Source organism: Oncorhynchus gorbuscha, unplaced genomic scaffold, assembly GCF_021184085.1.
Source record: "Oncorhynchus gorbuscha isolate QuinsamMale2020 ecotype Even-year unplaced genomic scaffold, OgorEven_v1.0 Un_scaffold_1322, whole genome shotgun sequence".
Taxonomy (NCBI): domain Eukaryota; kingdom Metazoa; phylum Chordata; class Actinopteri; order Salmoniformes; family Salmonidae; genus Oncorhynchus; species Oncorhynchus gorbuscha.
Genome location: NW_025746131.1, coordinates 82,501 through 97,500, shown reverse-complemented (window position 1 = coordinate 97,500; position 15,000 = coordinate 82,501). Strand labels below are relative to the sequence as shown.

General features: G+C 46.6%; 1 protein-coding gene across 1 annotated transcript in view; it reads left to right on the top strand.

Moving 5' to 3' along the window:
- LOC124022292 (mastermind-like protein 3) overlaps nt 1-15,000 on the top strand; it is a gene marked incomplete at its 3' end in the record, with an annotated part of 143,776 nt that overhangs the window by 60,775 nt on the left and 68,001 nt on the right. The window lies entirely within an intron of this gene.

Here is a 15,000-nt window from a genome sequence, read left to right as displayed (position 1 = left end):
TGGTAGGTGGGTTCGACGACGTGTGTGTGTGTGTGTGTGTGTGTGTGTGTGTGTGTGTGTGTGTGTGTGTGTGTGTGTGTGTGTGTGTGTGTGTGTGTGTGTGTGTGTGTGTGTGTGTGTGTGTGTGAACCCCACATGGTGACTGCAGGCGGTACTGCTGCCACTGCTAGTGCTAATAGCCCTGTGAGTCACGCCCCCCCCCCCCACACACACTGCAAACAAACAGACACATACACGGTCACTCAAACACCCACAGGCACACACCAGCCCCCTCCCTGCCCCTCTTCCTCTCTCTGTCTCTCTCTGTGGTGAGGTCTATTTCACCCATCAGTCTCTCCTCTCATCCCTCTTCATCTCTTTTGTTATCCCCTCCTCCTGCCCTCATCCAGAGCCGGAGTTACACACACACACACACACACACACACACACACACACACACACACACACACACACACACACACACACACACACACACACACACACACACACACACACACACACACACACACACACACACACACACACACCACCTTCACTAGAGAGAGAGGTGTAAAAAAAGGCAGACTGAGAGAAAGAGATCACCCCATCGCTTTGCTTCTCTCCCCTTCCCCCTACTCTCGTTATCTACAAGAGCTGGATATTACCTTTCCTCCCTCCCCCTCTCTCTTCCTCCCTCCCCTTCCCACTCCTTATTATCTCCTTCCCCTCTCCCTCCCTCCCTCTCTCTTCCTCCCTCTCTCTCTCTCTTCCTCCCTCCCCTTCCCACTCCTTATTATCTCCTTCCCCTCTCCCTCCCTCCCTCTCTCTCTTCCTCCCTCTCTCTCTCTCTTCCTCCCTCCCCTTCCCACTCCTTATTATCTCCTTCCCCTCTCCCTCCCTCTCTCTCTCTTCCTCCCTCCCCTTCCCACTCCTTATTATCTCCTTCCCCTCTCCCTCCCTCTCGTTCTCTCTCCATCTCCGTTTGCCTCTCTCTGCCCCCCCCCCCCCTCTTCCTCGGTGCTCTCTCTCTTTCTCTCTCTCCCCACACGTGTCAGGGCTTGAGCTGAGCTGCTCTCAGATCCTGTTGAGAGCCTCAGAGGAGAAGGAGGGAGGAGGAGGAGGGAAGAGGGAGAGGAGGAGGAGGAGCAGGCAGGGGGAAGGCTGTGTTCCGTCATGTTCTCTGCTGCACTGGCTTCCTGCTAACATTGACACCAGACTAACTGTCTCTCTCCTCATTCCTCTCTTCTCCTTTCTTTACCCTTCCTCCTCTTCCCCCTCCTCTTCCCCCTCCTCTTTCCTCTTGTTCTCTCTCTCTCCTCTCTTCCCTCCATCTCTTTAACCAGTCCTACTCCTCCTCCTGTTCTCTCTCTCCATCTCTTTAACCAGTCCTACTCCTCCTCTTCTCTCTCTATCCTCTCTTCCATCCATCTCTTTAACCAGTCCTACTCCTCCTCCTGTTCTCTCTCCTCTCTTCCCTCCATCTCTTCAACCAGTCCTACTCCTCCTCCTGTTCTCTCTCCCTTCTCTTCCATCCATCTCTTTAACCCAGTCCTACTCCTCCTGTTCTCTCTCTCTCTCCTCTCTTCCCTCCATCTCTTTAACCAGTCCTACTCCTCCTCCTGTTCTCTCTCCCTTCTCTTCCATCCATCTCTTTAACCCAGTCCTACTCCTCCTGTTCTCTCTCTCTCTCCTCTCTTCCCTCCATCTCTTTAACCCAGTCCTACTCCTCCTGTTCTCTCTCTCCTCTCTTCCCTCCATCTCTTTAACCAGTCCTACTCCTCCTGTTCTCTCTCTCTCCTCTCTTCCCTCCATCTCTTTAACCCAGTCCTACTCCTCCTGTTCTCTCTCTCTCCTCTCTTCCCTCCATCTCTTTAACCAGTCCTACTCCTCCTGTTCTCTCTCTCTCCTCTCTTCCCTCCATCTCTTTAACCCAGTCCTACTCCTCCTGTTCTCTCTCTCTCCTCTCTTCCCTCCATCTCTTTAACCCAGCCCTACTCCCCTGTGCTTAGTGTTAGTTCTACTCCACTAAACCTGATCAATACAAGATCAACACACACCAACAAATCCAACTGCATCAGCAGAGAGCAGTGGGAGGGAAAGTGATTGCTGCCCCCCGCAACTCCCCCATTAAATGTGTTTGGTTTGCTCCGGCGGTGCCAGAGAAAACACACTGAGACAAACCATCTCCACACACCTTGGGGGGTGTTAATGGAGGGTCGATACTCAGCTCAACAACAGGCTGTTATTATATATTAGTAGTGGGAGGCTGTTATTATATAGTAGTAGGGAGGCTGTTATTATATAGTAGTAGGAGGCTGTTATTATATAGTAGTAGGAGGCTGTTATTATATAGTAGTAGGAGGCTGTTATTATATAGTAGTAGGAGGCTGTTATTATATAGTAGTGGGGAGGCTGTTGTTATATAGTAGTAGGGAGGCTGTTATTATATAGTAGTAGGGAGGCTGTTGTTATATAGTAGTAGGGAGGCTGTTGTTATATAGTAGCCGGGAGGCTGTTATTATATAGTAGTAGGGAGGCTGTTATTATATAGTAGTAGGAGGCTGTTGTTATATAGTAGTGGGGAGGCTGTTATTATATAGTAGTAGGGAGGCTGTTATTATATAGTAGTAGGGAGGCTGTTATTATATAGTAGTAGGGAGGCTGTTATTATATAGTAGTGGGGAGGCTGTTATTATATAGTAGTAGGAGGCTGTTATTATATAGTAGTAGGAGGCTGTTATTATATAGTAGTAGGAGGCTGTTATTATATAGTAGCCGGGAGGCTGTTATTATATAGTAGCCGGGAGGCTGTTATTATATAGTAGCCGGGAGGCTGTTATTATATAGTAGTAGGAGGCTGTTATTATATAGTAGTAGGAGGCTGTTATTATATAGTAGCCGGGAGGCTGTTATTATATAGTAGTAGGAGGCTGTTATTATATAGTAGTAGGAGGCTGTTATTATATAGTAGTAGGAGGCTGTTATTATATAGTAGCCGGGAGGCTGTTATTATATAGTAGTGGGAGGCTGTTATTATATAGTAGTGGGGAGGCTGTTATTATATAGTAGTAGGGAGACTGTTATTATATAGTAGCCGGGAGGCTGTTATTATATAGTAGTAGGGAGGCTGTTATTATATAGTAGTAGGGAGGCTGTTATTATATAGTAGTAGGAGGCTGTTATTATATAGTAGTAGGAGGCTGTTATTATATAATAGTGGGGAGGCTGTTATTATATAGTAGTAGGAGGCTGTTATTATATAGTAGTAGGGAGACTGTTATTATATAGTAGTGGGGAGGCTGTTATTATATAGTAGTAGGGAGGCTGTTATTATATAGTAGTAGGGAGACTGTTATTATATAGTAGTAGGGAGGCTGTTATTATATAGTAGTGGGGAGGCTGTTATTATATAGTAGTGCTGGCCCATGTTGACTCCAATGCTTCCCACAGGCGTGTCGCGTTGGCTGAATGTCCTTTGGGTGGTGGACCCTTCTTGATACACAAGGGAAGCCCAGCAGCGTTGCAGTTCTTGATACAAACTGACACAAACCGGTGCACCTGACACCTTCTACCATACCCCTGTTCAAAGGCACTTAAATATCTTATCTTACCCATTCACCCTCTGAATGACACAGACACCATACATGTCTCAATTGTCTCGAGGCTTAAACATCCTTCTTTAACCCGTCTCCTCCCCTTCATCTACACTGATTGAAGTGGATTTAACAAGTGACATCAATTTGGGATCATATCTTTCACCTGGATTCACCTGGTCAGTCTGTCATGGAGAGAGCAGGTGTTCCTAATGTTTTGTTCACTCATTCCGGTATACAATACGACTGGGGATTCGAACCAGCTACAGGCCCAACTCCTTGGCCGTTGGGCGACCTACCGGTATTAACTGACATCACATGATAAATGGTGAGAATGAGCTCCATTTCCTGTCTGTAAGACGCCATGCTAAAATATAGCTTTTGTGTGTGTGTGTGTCTGCGTGCGGTAGTGTGTGCGTGTGTGTGAGTCTGCGTGCGGTAGTGTGTGCGTGTGTGTGAGTCTGCGTGCGGTTGTGTGTGCGTGCCTGTGGTAGTGTGTGTGTGCGTGTGGTAGTGTGTGCGTGTGGTAGTGTGTGCGTGTGACTGCGTGTGCGTGTGTGTGTGTGTGTGTGTGTGTGTGTGTGTGTGTGTGTGTGTGTGTGTGTGTGTGTGTGTGTGTGTGTGTGTGTGTGTGTGTGTGTGTGTGTGTGTGTGTGTGTGTGCGCGTGTGTGTCTGCGTGTGTGTGTGTGTATGTGTCTGCGCGTGGTAGTGTGTGTGTCTGCGCGTGGTAGTGTGTGTGTCTGCGCGTGGTAGTGTGTGTGTGTGTGTGTGTGTGTGTCTGCGTGTGGTAGTGTGTGTGAGTGTCTGCGTGTGGTAGTGTGTGTGTGTGTGTGTGTGTGTGTCTGCGTTCTGTGTTTTTTTGTGTCTGGGGGGCAAATCATTCTTATTCTGTGTCTGGGCCAGACAGGAGGGTAGTGGAGAAGGAGGGTAGAGGAGAGGAGGTAAGGAGGCAAAAGGAGAGGAGGAGAGGAGGCAAAAGGAGAGGAGGAGAGGAGAGGAGAGGAGAGGAAAGGAGGGGAAGTGAAAGGAAAAGAGAGAAGGAGGGGAGAGGAGAGCCACAGCACAGTGAGATCCCTGCATACTAAATAGACTGGTGTCGCCCCAGCCAGCACCTGCCAGGCTACACACACACACACACACACACACACACACACACACACACACACACACACACACACACACACACACACACACACACACACATTCCTCTGCCACTCACACCTCATGCCAGCTCAAAGTTTGGCCGCCTCAGCCTGCTCCAGGTTGCCATGGACACCATGGCCCACAGCACCTAGCAGCCAGAATCAATAGGAAGCTTCAAGACTAGAGAGAGAGAGGGAGAGAGAGAGAGAGAGAGAGAGGAGAGAGAGAGAGGGGGAGAGAGGGAGAGGGAGAGAGAGGGGGGAGAGAGAGAGAGAGGCAGGGGGTAGAGAGGGAGAGGGAGAGAGAGAGGCAGGGGGTAGAGAGAGAGGGAGAGGGAGAGGCATGGGGTAGTGAGAGAGAGAGAGCGAGAGAGAGGGAGAGAGAGAGGGAGAGGCAGGGGGTAGAGAGAGAGAGAGAGGGAGAGAGAGAGGCAGGGGGTAGAGAGAGAGGGAGAGGCAGGGGGTAGAGAGGGAGAGGGGAGGGAGAGGCAGAGGGTAGAGAGGGAGAGGGTGGGGGAGAGGGAGAGGCAGGGGGGAGAGAGGGAGAGGGTGTGTGTGTGTGTCTTGGTCGAGGATGGGAAGGCACAGATGTGACCTCACCCCTGTCCCCAAAGTGCCCTCTCTCTCCCCATCTGCTCTGACACACACACACTCCGAGTCCGCTGAGGAGATGGATTTCTGGTGCTGTTCCTGTTCAAGACAACATGTGTTGTACTCTCTTCCTATACTTCTATGAGGCATATAGCTGACAGCAGGAACACATGGCTCTGTCTTCAGTAAGAATAGACAGTAGAAATAGTGGTCTGATAATATGACTGGGGTGGTCTGATATTATGACTGAGGTGATAGTGGTCTGATAATATGACTGGGGTGGTCTGATAATATGACTGGGGTGGTCTGATAATATGACTGGGGTGGTCTGATAATATGACTGGGGTGGTCTGATAATATGACTGGGGTGGTCTGATAATATGACTGGGGTGGTCTGATAATATGACTGGGGTGGTCTGATAATATGACTGGGGTGTTCTGATAATATGACTGGGGTGTTAGTGGTCTGATAATATGACTGGGGTGTTAGTGGTCTGATAATATGACTGGGGTGTTAGTGGTCTGATAATATGACTGGGGTGTTAGTGGTCTGATAATATGACTGGGGTGGTCTGATAATATGACTGGGGTGTTAGTGGTCTGATAATATGACTGGGGTGTTAGTGGTCTGATAATATGACTGGGGTGTTAGTGGTCTGATAATATGACTGGGGTGTTAGTGGTCTGATATTATGACTGGGGTGATAGTGGTCTGATAATATGACTGGGGTGATAGTGGTCTGATATTATGACTGGGGTGTTAGTGGTCTGATCATATGACTGGGGTGTTAGTGGTCTGATAATATGACTGGGGTGGTCTGATAATATGACTGGGGTGGTCTGATAATATGACTGGGGTGATAGTGGTCTGATATTATGACTGGGGTGTTAGTGGTCTGATAATATGACTGGGGTGGTCTGATAATATGACTGGGGTGGTCTGATAATAAGACTGGGTTGTTAGTGGTCTGATCATATGACTGGGGTGAAAGTGGTCTGATATTATGACTGGGGTGATAGTGGTCTGATAATATGACTGGGGTGTTAGTGGTCTTATATTATGACTGGGGTGTTAGTGGTCTGATAATATGACTGGGGTGATAGTGGTCTGATATTATGACTGGGGTGTTAGTGGTCTGATAATATGACTGGGGTGAGAGTGGTCTGATAATATGACTGGGGTGTTAGTGGTCTGATAATATGACTGGGGTGTTAGTGGTCTGATATTATGACTGGGGTGATAGTGGTCTGATAATATGACTGGGGTGATAGTGGTCTGATAATATGACTGGGGTGATAGTGGTCTGATATTATGACTGGGGTGATAGTGGTCTGATAATATGACTGGGGTGTTAGTGGTCTGATAATATGACTGGGGTGTTAGTGGTCTGATAATATGACTGGGGTGTTAGTGGTCTGATAATATGACTGGGGTGTTAGTGGTCTGATAATATGACTGGGGTGGTCTGATAATATGACTGGGGTGGTCTGATAATATGACTGGGGTGGTCTGATAATATGACTGGGGTGATAGTGGTCTGATAATATGACTGGGGTGATAGTGGTCTGATAATATGACTGGGGTGGTCTGATAATATAACTGGGGTGTTAGTGGTCTGATAATATGACTGGGGTGATAGTGGTCTGATAATATGACTGGGGTGGTCTGATCATATGACTGGGGTGTTAGTGGTCTGATAATATGACTGGGGTGGTCTGATAATATGACTGGGGTGGTCTGATAATATGACTGGGGTGGTCTGATAATATGACTGGGGTGGTCTGATAATATGACTGGGGTGGTCTGATAATATGACTGGGGTGGTCTGATAATATGACTGGGGTGGTCTGATAATATGACTGGGGTGTTAGTGGTCTGATAATATGACTGGGGTGTTAGTGGTCTGATAATATGACTGGGGTGGTCTGATAATATGACTGGGGTGTTAGTGGTCTGATCATATGACTGGGGTGATAGTGGTCTGATATTATGACTGGGGTGACAGTGGTCTGATAATATGACTGGGGTGGTCTGATAATATGACTGGGGTGGTCTGATAATATGACTAGGGTGTTAGTGGTCTGATAATATGACTGGGGTGTTAGTGGTCTTATATTATGACTGGGGTGTTAGTGGTCTGATAATATGACTGGGGTGTTAGTGGTCTGATAATATGACTGGGGTGTTAGTGGTCTGATAATATGACTGGGGTGATAGTGGTCTGATATTATGACTGGGGTGTTAGTGGTCTGATAATATGACTGGGGTGAGAGTGGTCTGATAATATGACTGGGGTGATAGTGGTCTGATATTATGACTGGGGTGTTAGTGGTCTGATAATATGACTGGGGTGTTAGTGGTCTGATAATATGACTGGGGTGTTAGTGGTCTGATATTATGACTGGGGTGATAGTGGTCTGATAATATGACTGGGGTGATAGTGGTCTGATAATATGACTGGGGTGTTAGTGGTCTGATAATATGACTGGGGTGTTAGTGGTCTGATAATATGACTGGGGTGTTAGTGGTCTGATAATATGACTGGGGTGTTAGTGGTCTGATAATATGACTGGGGTGGTCTGATAATATGACTGGGGTGTTAGTGGTCTGATAATATGACTGGGGTGATAGTGGTCTGATAATATGACTGGGGTGGTCTGATAATATGACTGGGGTGTTAGTGGTCTGATAATATGACTGGGGTGGTCTGATAATATGACTGGGGTGGTCTGATAATATGACTGGGGTGTTAGTGGTCTGATAATATGACTGGGGTGTTAGTGGTCTGATCATATATATGACTGGGGTGATAGTGGTCTGATATTATGACTGGGGTGGTCTGATAATATGACTGGGGTGTTAGTGGTCTGATATTATGACTGGGGTGGTCTGATAATATGACTGGGGTGATAGTGGTCTGATAATATGACTGAGGTGGTCTGATATTATGACTGGGGTGGTCTGATAATATGACTGGGGTGTTAGTGGTCTGATATTATGACTGGGGTGGTCTGATAATATGACTGGGGTGATAGTGGTCTGATAATATGACTGAGGTGGTCTGATAATATGACTGGGGTGGTCTGATAATATGACTGGGGTGATAGTGGTCTGATAATATGACTGGGGTGTTAGTGGTCTGATAATATGACTGGGGTGGTCTGATAATATGACTGGGGTGGTCTGATAATATGACTGGGGTGTTAGTGGTCTTATATTATGACTGGGGTGTTAGTGGTCTGATAATATGACTGGGGTGATAGTGGTCTGATATTATGACTGGGGTGTTAGTGGTCTGATAATATGACTGGGGTGAGAGTGGTCTGATAATATGACTGGGGTGATAGTGGTCTGATATTATGACTGGGGTGTTAGTGGTCTGATAATATGACTGGGGTGTTAGTGGTCTGATAATATGACTGGGGTGTTAGTGGTCTGATATTATGACTGGGGTGATAGTGGTCTGATAATATGACTGGGGTGATAGTGGTCTGATAATATGACTGGGGTGATAGTGGTCTGATATTATGACTGGGGTGATAGTGGTCTGATATTATGACTGGGGTGTTAGTGGTCTGATAATATGACTGGGGTGTTAGTGGTCTGATAATATGACTGGGGTGTTAGTGGTCTGATAATATGACTGGGGTGTTAGTGGTCTAATAATATGACTGGGGTGGTCTGATAATATGACTGGGGTGTTAGTGGTCTGATAATATGACGGGTGATAGTGGTCTGATAATATGACTGGGGTGGTCTGATAATATGACTGGGGTGGTCTGATAATATGACTGGGGTGATAGTGGTCTGATAATATGACTGGGGTGATAGTGGTCTGATAATATCACTGGGGTGTTAGTGGTCTGATAATATGACTGGGGTGTTAGTGGTCTGATAATATGACTGGGGTGATAGTGGTCTGATAATATGACTGGGGTGGTCTGATAATATGACTGGGGTCGTCTGATAATATGACTGGGGTGTTAGTGGTCTGATAATATGACTGGGGTGATAGTGGTCTGATAATATGACTGGGGTGTTAGTGGTCTGATAATATGACTGGGGTGGTCTGATAATATGACTGGGGTGGTCTGATAATATGACTGGGGTGTTAGTGGTCTGATAATATGACTGGGGTGGTCTGATAATATGACTGGGGTGTTAGTGGTCTGATAATATGACTGGGGTGGTCTGATAATATGACTGGGGTGATAGTGGTCTGATAATATGACTGGGGTGATAGTGGTCTGATAATATGACTGGGGTGTTAGTGGTCTGATAATATGACTGGGGTGTTAGTGGTCTGATAATATGACTGGGGTGTTAGTGGTCTGATAATATGACTGGGGTGGTCTGATAATATGACTGGGGTGGTCTGATAATATGACTGGGGTGTTAGTGGTCTGATAATATGACTGGGGTGTTAGTGGTCTGATAATATGACTGGGGTGATAGTGGTCTGATAATATGACTGGGGTGGTCTGATAATATGACTGGGGTGTTAGTGGTCTGATAATATGACTGGGGTGATAGTGGTCTGATAATATGACTTGGGTGGTCTGATAATATGACTGGGGTGTTAGTGGTCTGATAATATGACTGGGGTGATAGTGGTCTGATAATATGACTGGGGTGGTCTGATAATATGACTGGGGTGTTAGTGGTCTGATAATATGACTGGGGTGGTCTGATAATATGACTGGGGTGGTCTGATAATATGACTGGGGTGTTAGTGGTCTGATATTATGACTGGGGTGGTCTGATAATATGACTGGGGTGATAGTGGTCTGATATTATGACTGAGGTGGTCTGATAATATGACTGGGGTGGTCTGATAATATGACTGGGGTGATAGTGGTCTGATAATATGACTGGGGTGATAGTGGTCTGATAATATGACTGGGGTGGTCTGATAATATGACTGGGGTGTTAGTGGTCTGATAATATGACTGGGGTGATAGTGGTCTGATAATATGACTGGGGTGGTCTGATAATATGACTGGGGTGGTCTGATAATATGACTGGGGTGTTAGTGGTCTGATATTATGACTGGGGTGTTAGTGGTCTGATAATATGACTGGGGTGATAGTGGTCTGATAATATGACTGGGGTGATAGTGGTCTGATAATATGACTGGGGTGGTCTGATAATATGACTGGGGTGTTAGTGGTCTGATAATATGACTGGGGTGGTCTGATAATATGACTGGGGTGGTCTGATAATATGACTGGGGTGTTAGTGGTCTGATATTATGACTGGGGTGGTCTGATAATATGACTGGGGTGATAGTGGTCTGATATTATGACTGAGGTGGTCTGATAATATGACTGGGGTGGTCTGATAATATGACTGGGGTGATAGTGGTCTGATAATATGACTGGGGTGGTCTGATAATATGACTGGGGTGTTAGTGGTCTGATAATATGACTGGGGTGGTCTGATAATATGACTGGGGTGGTCTGATAATATGACTGGGGTGTTAGTGGTCTGATAATATGACTGGGGTGGTCTGATAATATGACTGGGGTGTTAGTGGTCTGATAATATGACTGGGGTGGTCTGATAATATGACTGGGGTGGTCTGATAATATGACTGGGGTGTTAGTGGTCTTATATTATGACTGGGGTGTTAGTGGTCTGATAATATGACTGGGGTGATAGTGGTCTGATATTATGACTGGGGTGTTAGTGGTCTGATAATATGACTGGGGTGAGAGTGGTCTGATATTATGACTGGGGTGTTAGTGGTCTGATAATATGACTGGGGTGTTAGTGGTCTGATAATATGACTGGGGTGTTAGTGGTCTGATAATATGACTGGGGTGTTAGTGGTCTGATAATATGACTGGGGTGTTAGTGGTCTGATATTATGACTGGGGTGATAGTGGTCTGATAATATGACTGGGGTGGTCTGATATTATGACTGGGGTGAGAGAGACGCACACACACCAATGATATGTAGAGTGAAAGAAAGAGAGGCAGAGTAGAGACCGGAGAGAAGAAGAGGGAGACACAGATTAGAGACCGGAGAGAAGAAGAGGGAGAGACAGAGTAGAGACCGGATAGAAGAAGAGGGAGATGCAGAGTAGAGATCGGAGAGAAGAAGAGGGAGAGACAGAGTAGAGAGAAGAAGAGGGAGAGACAGAGTAGAGAAGAAGAGGGAGAGACAGAGTAGAGACCGGATAGAAGAAGAGGGAGATGCAGAGTAGAGATCGGAGAGAAGAAGAGGGAGAGACAGAGTAGAGAGAAAGAAGAGGAGAGACAGAGAGAAGAAGAAGAGGGAGAGACAGAGTAGAGACCGGAGAGAAGAAGAGGACAGACAGAGTAGAGACCGGAGAGAAGAAGAGGGAGAGACAGAGTAGAGACCGGAGAGAAGAAGAGGGAGAGACGGAGTAGAGAGAAGATGAGGGAGAGACAGAGTAGAGACCGGAGAGAAGAAGAGGAGAGGCAGAGTAGAGACTGGAGAGAAGAAGAGGGAGAGACAGAGTAGAGACCGGAGAGAAGAAGAGGGAGAGACAGAGTAGAGACCGGAGAGAAGAAGAGGGACAGACAGAGTAGAGACCGGAGAGAAGAAGAGGGAGAGACAGAGTAGAGACCGGGAGAGAAGAAGAGGGAGAGACGGAGTAGAGAGAAGATGAGGGAGAGACAGAGTAGAGACCGGAGAGAAGAAGAGGGAGAGGCAGAGTAGAGACTGGAGAGAAGAAGAGGGAGAGACAGAGTAGAGACCGGAGAGAAGAAGAGGGAGAGACAGAGTAGAGACCGGAGAGAAGAAGAGGGAGAGACAGAGTAGAGAGAAGAAGAGGGAGAGAAAGAGTAGAGAAGAAGAGGGAGAGACTGAGTAGAGACCGGAGAGAAGAAGAGGGAGAGACAGAGTAGAGACCGGAGAGAAGAAGAGGGAGAGACAGAGTAGAGACCGGAGAGAAGAAGAGGGAGAGGCAGAGTAGAGACCGGAGAGAAGAAGAGGAGAGACAGAGTAGAGAGAAGAAGAGGGAGAGACAGAGTAGAGACCGGAGAGAAGAAGAGGGAGAGACAGAGTAGAGACCGGAGAGAAGAAGAGGAAGAGACAGAGTAGAGACCGGAGAGAAGAAGAGGGAGAGACAGAGTAGAGAGAAGAAGAGGGAGAGACAGAGTAGAGACCGGAGAGAAGAAGAGGGAAAGGCAGAGTAGAGACCGGAGAGAAGAAGAGGGAGAGACAGAGACGTCTGCAGAGCTTTGAGGATTATGGGTAGATTTGGACTTTTTTGTTGCAAGATTCTTTTCTCTGAGCAATTTGCCTGGAACGTCTTGAACACCGTTAATCCTCTCTTAAAGAAACCTAATCCTGCTAGCATGTACCTGATACTGAGGGAGTGGAGGGAGGTCGGGATAGAGAGGGGGATGGTTAGAGAGACCCAACATTAAGGAAAGCTTTATTACGGACTCAGTGAGCATAGCCTTGCTATTGAGAAAGGCCTCCGAAGGCAGACATGGCTCTCAGGAGAAGACAGGCTATGTGCTCACTGCCCACAAAATGAGGTGGAAACTGAGCTGCACTTCCTAACCTCCTGTCCAATGTAAGACCATATTCGAGACACATATTTCCCCCAGATCACACAGATCCACAAAGAATTTGAAAAACAAACCCGATTTTGATAAACTCCCATAACTACTGGGTGAAATACCATGGTGTGCATCACAGCAGCAAGATTTGTGACCTGTTGCCACGAGAAAAGGGCAACCAGTGAAGAACAAACACCATTGTAAATACCACCCATATTTATGCTTATTTATTTTCCCTTGTGTACTTTAACCATTTGCAAATCATTATAACACTGTACATAGACATAATATGACATTTGAAATGTCTGTATTCCTTAGGATATTTTGTGCGTTTATCATCTATTTCACTTGCTTTGGCAATGTGAGCGTATGTTTCCCATGCCAATAAAGGTGTTTGAGTTGGGAGAGAGGAGACTGGGAGGGGGGGAGTTCTGTCATTTAGTCTGTAAAGGCCTTGATGTCCAGTGATTTCAGAAAGTATTCAGACCCCTTGACTTTTTCCACATTTTGTTACGTTACAGCCTTTTTCTAAAATGGATCAAATTGTTATTTTCCCTCATCAGTGTACACACAATACCCCGTAATGACATCACAATGCTCCGTAATGAGGTCACAATGCTCCGTAATGAGGTCACAATGCTCCGTAATGAGGTCACAATGCTCCGTAATCACAATGCTCCGTAATGAGGTCACAATGCTCCGTAATGAGGTCACAATGCTCCGTAATGAGGTCACAATACCCCGTAATGAGGTCACAATACCCCGTAATGAGGTCACACATCACCCTGTAATGAGGTCACAATACCCCGTAATGAGGTCACGTAATGAATACTCCGTAATGAGGTCACAATACTCCCGTAATGATCACACTACTCCGTAATGAGGTCACAATACTCCATCATGAGGTCACAATACCCCGTAATGAGGTCACAATACCCTGTAATGAGGTCACAATGTAATGAGGTCACAATACCCCGTAATGAGGTCACAATACCCCGTAATGAGGTCACAATACCCTGTAATGAGGTCACAATACCCCGTAATGAGGTCACAATACCCCGTAATGAGGTCACAATGAGGTCACAATACCCCGTAATGAGGTCACAATACCCCGTAATGAGGTCACAATACCCTGTAATGAGGTCACAATACCCCGTAATGACATCACAATAACCCCATAATGACAAATAAAAAAACTGTTTTTTTAGAATTCTATACAAATGTATAAAAAAAGTAAATTTCACATTTACATGAGCATTCAGAACCTTTACTCAGTACTTTGTTGAAGCACCTTTGGCAGTGATTGCAGCCTTGTGTCTTCTTGGGTATGACGCTACAAGCTTGGTACAACTGTATTTGGGGAGTTTCTCCCATTCTTCTCTGCAGATCCTCTCAGGTTCTGTCAGGTTGAATAGGGAGCATTGCTGCACAGCTATTTTCAGGTCTCTCTAGAGATGTTAGATCGGGTTCATGTCCGTGCTCTGGCTGGGCAACTCAAGGGCATTCAGAGACTTGTCCCAAAGTTAACCTTCGCCCCCCAGTCTGAGGTCCTGAGCACTCTGGAGCAGGTTTTGATCAAGGATCTCTCCGAACATTTCTCCGTTCATCTTTCCCTCGATCCTGACTAGTCTCCAAGTCCTGCCGCTGATACACACCCCCACAGCATGATGCTGCCACCACCATGCTTCACCGTAGGGAGGGTGCCAGGTTTACTCCAGACGTGATGCTCGACATTCAGGCCAAAGAGTTCAATCTTGGTTTCATCAGACCAGAGAATCTTGTTTCTCATGGTCAGAGTCCTTTAGGTGCCTTTTGGCAAACTCCATGTGGGCTGTCATGTGTCATGTACTGAGGAGTGGCTTCTGTCTGGCCAGTCTACCATAAAGGCCTGATTGGTGCAGAGATGGTTGTCCTTCTGGAAGGTTCTCCCATCTCTACACTCTGGAACTCTGTCAGAGTGACCATCGCGTTCTTATTCACCTCCCTGACCAAGGCCCTTCTCCCCCTGATTGCTCAGTTTGGCCGGGCGGCCAGTTCTGGAAAGAGTCTTGGTGGTTCCAAACTTCTTCCATTTAACATTGATGGAGGCCACTGTGTTCTTTGGGACCTTCAATAGTGCAGAAATGTTTTGGTACCTTTCCCCAGATCTGTGCC